Source organism: Populus trichocarpa, chromosome 12 (genome assembly GCF_000002775.5).
Source record: "Populus trichocarpa isolate Nisqually-1 chromosome 12, P.trichocarpa_v4.1, whole genome shotgun sequence".
NCBI classification, from domain to species: Eukaryota; Viridiplantae; Streptophyta; class Magnoliopsida; order Malpighiales; family Salicaceae; genus Populus; species Populus trichocarpa.
Window position 1 is genome coordinate 3,014,311 of NC_037296.2, and position 7,910 is coordinate 3,022,220.

The window sequence follows — 7,910 nt, forward strand, 5'->3', positions numbered from 1 at the left end:
TTTTTTGATAAGAAGATTGACCGATGATATTATATTGGTCAGGAATCATTGAGGGGACATTAATTGGCTGATCTTTAGCTTGACAGTTTGATACCAGAGAAGACAAATTGTCTGAAGACAAAGGAGTAATAATATTTGCATGTTCAGTTCCATGACTTTTTGATCGTAAACTTGGTCCAGAAGACGATGAGGCAATTGTGGAGGAATCTTCGTAATGAAAGCCAATATGGGCATCACGATGAAAAAGATTTTGGTGGGCACTTTCAATATCCAAAGAGCTAGAAACGCCAACAAAACTCTCATCCATAACAGGATAGATGTCATCCGTAACAGGATAAGAATCATCATAAAAAATAGCCGTTGGATAAGGATAACATTGTATGTGATGGTCGGGTTGTGGACGTTGGCGCCGACTTGTCATGATAAAGCCTTTAAGTGAAAATTGATTTTGAACGCAAATGTTAGAAAGGAAAAAACAATATAGAAAGAATAAACTTGTGCCAAGGTATTTATGAGAAGTTGCGTTAACATTTAAGGGGAAAAATTATGATAAAAGTAAAGCAGGCAATTTGATTTAAAAGTTCAACCTAAACTATAATTGCTACAGAAGAAAAGAAGGTGCAACCCTTATTCAACCAAATCATTCAACAGAATATAAAAAGGTAAGCATAAAAAGAAGAATGAAAGGCATAAGAAGAATGATATTGAAGAAGCGCATGAAAGAAACAAACCTGACTAATAGCCCAGCAAATTTTGTAGGGGAACAGATGAGCGTCGAAGCAAAAATCGTCACAGGCAACAAATGAACCCTTAAAGTAGCTTTGGGAAAACAAATTTGCCTGAAACATATGAAAAGATGCATTAAGAAAAGCGAAATCAACATTCATTTGTAACGAAGATAATACAATGAGGACTTTATATTTGAAGACAAATAACAACGAAAAACGTGTGAAATATGGGTATGTGAAATGTAAAAAGAGTCAAATTAAATGAAGAAAAAGCAAATATATATTAATGTAATAGGAGAAAACAAACAGTGCAAAGGATAAAACAATCAAAGATTATTGAGAAGGAAAACTTAGATGCATGTTCATAGAGAGAGGAAAAATGAAATAGATAGAACTTGTGGTCTTTGTTAGCTAAAAGTGGAAGAAAGCATATGCAGCAATTGTTTTGATAAATTGATGAACAAAGACTTGTAACAACAACTAATGAAATCCATAACGATAAACTTTTTTTTTATATGCCTAACTACTCCCAACAAATTTGATTAAAAAAGATTTCATGGTAAGCATAACCACTCCCAACAAATTCTCCTAGCAAATGGCAGTCTTCCATGAAAGGAAACATAATTATCTTGAAATATATAAGCACCATGTTTGCAGCAAATTGACATTCTAAGCATGATGTTTGTTCTTGTTCTAATGCTGCAGTTTGAAATTAGTTTATTAAAACTTAGTGTGTTTTATGGAAGCTTATCTTCTATTTATCTATCTGCTTTAGAAATTTCATTTTTCTTGCTCTATGTTTGTCGAATTCATCCATGCTATGTCATATTAATCTATTTGTTTAGAAGAATGTGTTTCTTGAAATTGCTATTTGTATTTTGCAATCATTTCTTGTTTAGAAACATTTGGTCCACTTTGTGATATGTCTGACTAAAAACTTCCCCTTATTTTTGGGCTAGAGCATCATTTTAGGAATTTTGTGTTTTTCTGTTTGGACTTTGGACTACTGGATAGGTTCTTGATGTTCTATAACCTTTCTAAGGGATATAGATGAGCTACTTTAGGGTGTTATATTTCTTCCTTGGCCTTCTATTATTTATTTTCTTTATTTGTCACTGTAACAATAACCTGTTAGCAAAGACAAATGGAAATATAAAGGAATTGCTATAGAATTAGTCAAAATGAGGATGCTTGATGAAGGAATCATGCACATGAAACCTCATGGAAGGATTGCAGCCAGTGGAATGATTTTTTTGTTGGTTAATTAACTAAGATGATGGGTTGCTATGAATTTGATTGACCTAAATGAATTTGATTGGTCTGAATTTATGCATTCTTTTCCTCCATGATATAGCTTCCTAATTTCCTATTTGTAGGTACACAGCTTGAAAGTTTTAAAGTATTGCCAAGCTTCTTAGTTTTCCCACATATAGAAACAGCAAGCACAATTTCAGCCTTTCCACTCCTACATAGAACCGTCATATCTGTTGCCCTTTACAGCATCTACAGTGGCGATTAATTCGAGTTCATCCATTTCTTCTGGTGATAGTTTGACAGACAAAGCCCCCATATTCTGGCTGAAGTTTTCGATCTTGGTAGTTTCAGGAATTGGACAGACATCATCACCCTGGTGGTGTACCCAGGTCAATGCTAGTTGTGATGGGGTGCATTGTTTCCTTGCTGCGATTTGATTAACCCGCTTAAATAATTGTCTGTTATGGTCTAGATTTTAAGCTTGGAACCTCGGCTGATGCTGAGGCGATTGAAACACAAATTTCAGATGCTAAGCTTATAACAACTCATCGAAAAGGAAATTATCATTGATGTACGGTTTATGCAAGGCATTCCATATGTACTTGTATCATGTCCTAATTGCTCGCTGTAAGATAATAGGACAAAATTTTCCATAATACAACAAAATATCAAAAGCCAATATGCATATTCTCTAATTACTCATCATGATAATGTATGCTATGCAGGTTCTATGGGTGCAAACATTGGAAATTGCCTTGGTATAAAGTGTGTGGGCAGACTTTAAGGAGCCAAAAGCATTGAATTCGGACTATCAGAAAAAGAGGTATTCTACCCATGAGCTTGTGTTTCTCCAGACCTCCGTTTAGTGCATAACTGAGAAATCAAAAGATTCGAGCAAAAACATTACGCATGCAAAATTCTTTGTTTGGACTTGGGACAAACAAAAGCCCTTGACTAATTGTTTTATTTGATTGAACCTGTTGCAGGATCTTCAATTACAGCACCTAAATACTATGGTTTGCAAGTTCTAACAGAATTGGCAGGTTAGAAAATGGGAAAAGAGGCTTCGGGTGGGTATTAGGGTGTGTATGGATTAAGGTTGTGATTTATAAGCTATCCAGGTGCTATTTGAATCAGAATATTGAATCAATTTAAGGTGGAAAACATATTTGTTGGAATCAAGCAACAATGAAGGAACTGCTAACTAAAATCTCATGATCTCAAAGCGGAACTCTCCAAGTAATTCTTTTTTACAGAGTTTGACTGCAAACCATTCCATAAAATGAAGAGGCAGAGTATTATGAGGCCTGTAAGTTAACCAATATGTAACCCACCAAAGGAGAAGATAAAATTTATCACATTCCTTTTTTTTCCAAACTATAAAAATTTTATGCTGGCACAATTGATTATTTACAGCACATGTATTACAGTGAGCAACTTGGTATTCACAAAGAACAGTAGCAACATTTCGGAAGTCACCCTCTGAAAGATTCTCAACCAACTTAGGCCCTGATGAAAAGAATCCCCGTCCTAGAGGACTGTACACAACAATTCCAGTGCCAAGTTCTTTGAGAAATTAGAAGATAAAGATCAGAATTTGCATGTCTAAGCATTCAATAATCATTTTAAGGTTTTATTTATTTTGATCTCCAAAAGAAATTAGTTTTTCTGACAACACAAATCAGCCTAGAACTAAGGGTCAAGTTCCTAGTAAGTTAAAATGATCTTGGTTTTTTTTTAATAGCATGGTTGTTAAGTTCATTATGTGTATTAAGAAATTAGCATAATTTGATTTGCTTCTATATGTTATTTCCAGAGAATGAGGAGATTTTATTTGCAATGAAGCAGTTAAAAGATGGAAATTAATTTTTTGTTCAGTATACAATAACTGGTTGCCAAAGGAAAGCTAAAATTCTGAATATGTACGTTGAAATTTCAGAAGGATACAATAAACCTTAAGAAACATGCATGGTGGGAGGTGTTTATCCCATAAAAATCAATGAATGAAATAATTTAGTCTGTTTCTAGCTTAGTTGTGGGTTATGAATTTGGACATTTGTTGTCCAATGGGTTAAAATGATGTTGGTGGTTTTTTGAGAGGATGGTTGTCAATCCTACGATTTGTATTAAGAGATTAGCATTATGTGATTGGTTTCTATATATTTTTTCTCTTGCTGAAATCTCAAACAAAATTTGGGCAGAGTCTCCCCTATATCGGGAGATCTCAAGTTATCCATAACACAACCTGCAGACAATTTGAGTCAGATCTCATCTACAACCATATCTATTTTTAATACAGTCAATTGCATAATTCATTTAAGAATATGCTTAGGACCATATTAATTCCCAAAGTCCATCATAAGATCTAGTAAAACAGCTAAGACGCAATCTTAACAATAATAAAAACAATCTAGGCAACAATATTAATAGTAGAAGCCAAAAAAACATCAGTATGTAATTATAAGAAAAAGAAACATCAATTTTAAAAAAACATCAGTATGTGATTTTAACTTCTTTAACTAAAGCAACGCATAACACTTTTGATTATAGTTGAAATTCAGATTCATTCAATAGTGTAACTATCCAAAGCATCTTTAGAGTTTTTATATTGATGTATTATGGCAACCTATATTTTAACATGCAACAAATTGAATAAAGTAGAAACTAAAACAAAACTTAACAGCAAATGTTTTATACTATATGTCTAACAAATTTCCTAGTTATATATTTTTATACTATATGTTAAAAAAACAGCAATAACTCTAAAGCAATATGGCTATAATACATCAATGAAGTCTAATATGGCAACAAAATGTTCATTAAGAAACAGCTAAGGCGAAAAATGCAAAATCTGACCAAAACATATTCGTAATAGAAATTCCCAGTGCCACAATGAAAAATCAGCAAGCTAACTGTTAAATTTTTCGATTATGAGCACAACAAATTCCAAGCTTTTTCAAGATTCCCGTTTAAAACTTGTTAAATATGGGCATGTGAAATGTAAAGAAAGTGAAATTAAATGCAGATAAAGCAAACATATATAAATATGTACATGCTAACAATAGAAGATAAAGTCTTAATAAATAATGAACCAAAGTCTTTATGTTGATGTATTATGGCAGCAAAGAAAATGTGGGCGGCAAAATGCTTGATGAAATAATAATGCAAATGAAATCTCATGGAAGGATTGAAACCTATGGAATGATTTCTATGTTGATCAATTCGCTAAGATGATGGGTTGCTATGAATTTTATTGATCTAAATGAATTTTATTGTTTTGAAATTATACATCCTTTTCCTCCATCATATAACTTCCTCATCTCCTATTTTAAGGTAAACTTCTTGATCCTATATGTTTAACAAATTTCCTAGTTATAATTATTTATCCTATATGTTAAAAAAAAACAGCAAATCACGCCAAAGCAATATGGCCATAATACATCGATGAAGCTTAATATGGCAACAAATTGTTCATTAAGAACCAGTGAAGGCCAACAATGCAAAATCTCAACCCAAACATATTCCTATTAAAAATTCCCACGGCCATAATAAAAAATCAGCAAGGTAACTGTTAAAATTTTACGCAGCTTGGATTAAAAACTTTTTTCAAGCTATTAGTTAGCTAATGTTTTTATACAGGCTATATTATAAGAAACTGAAATATTTGAAGAAGTTATATTCTAGGTAAGTTTTAAAACATTGATTAATGAAGTGTTGATTCTAGGTTCAAACTTTCTCTAAAAATTGTCCTAGAAAAAGTCTTTTCTATATTATTCTGTGAACCTATAATAATCAACACAACATTAATGTTGTGAAATGTTTTTAAAAAAGATTCACATCGTTGTAGATAAAACCAAATATAACACGGTGGGTTCCTTCCTACCAAACAATACAACAACTAATCAATTTATTATTATTATTAGCTACGGTGGGTTCCTTGCTAGCAATTTCATTCCTAGCAAACAATAATTAATTTATTATTCTTCTTAGCTACTGTAACATTCTCTTTCACATCTCATCTCATAACACAATTCTACTGCGGCTTTATTATTTTCTGAAATCATATACTCTTCTGTGATCTCTGTTTTTTATCCAAAAGTGTCCTAGAAAAAGCCAACTAACCTCAAAAGTAGAATGACCAACACAAAGGGTGAGTCTTTGCAGCAATTTGTGAGATGCAACAGGCCAGAACCTCAAGAAAGAAGAGTAAAAGAAATAGGATCAATTACGCAAGAAATCCAAAGCAGAGCTGAGAAGAAAAATGGAAAGCAAAAGAAGGTACCAGACGAAATGAAACGCAAGAGAAATATGCAGGAGAGGAAACAGCACAAAAAGCAAAGATAAACATTAGGATTAGAATGAAAAAATTACTTAACAGAGGAAAGAAGGCGGTGCAGTCTACTGAGGCAAATATCATAAGAGAAGAAGTTAAAAAAAAAGCATGTCACCCTGCAAAATGCACAGACAAATTAATTAATGTGAAGTGACATGGGGCAACAGGAGTAATTGAAGCAACGAAACCAGATTGGAACAGTAACAACTATCGAAGAAAGCAAAGCAACCGGAAAAAAAATTAAGTGATCAGCCGAGAGCAAAAACCAACTCAATAATAAATTCATTTTATGTTAAGCTGTAAACCGAGAGCAATGAGCCCAAATCAACACAAATTAAGCTGTAAACCGAGCAGCCGTGAGCCAAACAGCCTGTCGTTCTCTCTGCCAAAAACAAAGGAACCGAGCAGATACATGAAATGAAGAGAGTGAGAGGAAGAGACGAAAACAGGCCCAGAGAAGAGATAAAATGCACAGACTCATTAAGGGCAAAATCGCCCGGGCACTGCCACAGTCCACAGTGCATTCAGTCTGTGTGTACAGTGCAAAATGCCACACCATTTATTTGTTTTGTAATTTCATGATTTTGACCACTAAACTAAGACAACGAATTTAACCAAACAATATATATATATATATATATATATATTGGGTTAGGTTTGTGTCAGGTTTAATAATATTTATATTATATTTATTATTTATTAAATAAAATAATTATTTATAAAAAAAACTTATTTATTTATAAATGCTCGAATTAATATGCATCGAGATCGTATTAAATTAGACTTCCTGATACAAACTTTTTTTTTTTGGAGAGGTTTATAACAGGAACCCTTTTTAAAAAAGTTGTGGGTATCATAGTTTTAAAATCCAGTTTGACCTGAGATCCAAAGCTGTAATCAGGTCGGGTTGAAGAAAAAATAGAGAAAGAAAAAATCCGGTGTGACCCGGCTGACCCAGCAAGACCCGATCAAAAACCAGGTTGCAATCCGTTGACTTTTATTTTTTTTTAACTAAAATAACGTCGTTTTGATTTTAAAAAAAAAAAAATTAACTCAAACAACCCGGTTAAAACCCGAAACCAGGCGTTGAACCAGAACAGCCATGGACAAATCTAAAAACTACGGTGGATGTACTAGAATTCTATCCACGCCACTAAATTGAATACACATATTGAGAAAGAGTTAAGAACAAAGCAGACATGTATAGTCGATGATTTTTGGACTTCCTTTCCGTCCAAATAAAATCAAGCACAGTGGCACTTGAGGGTCTAGCTGCTGTGGTCAACAGTGTGACTTGTTCCGTCCCTGTCCCGGGTTCGACCCTCTATGTGCACGCCTGTCACCCCCGCGGTGCCTTACCTGCTCCTGGGCTTGCAGGATGTCCAGTGGGCCGTGGGGAATAGTCGTGGTGCGCGTAAGCTGGCCCGGACACCACACGTAAATCAAAAAAAAAAAAAAAAAAATAAAATCAAGCACAGTGTAGCTAAAAAGAAAAGCGCCAACATCAAATCATGGATTGTCAACGTTAAAATCCAAAGAATCTCACCCTCGTGAATATAATAATAAGCAAACACGAGGGATCCTCCACCAACAAC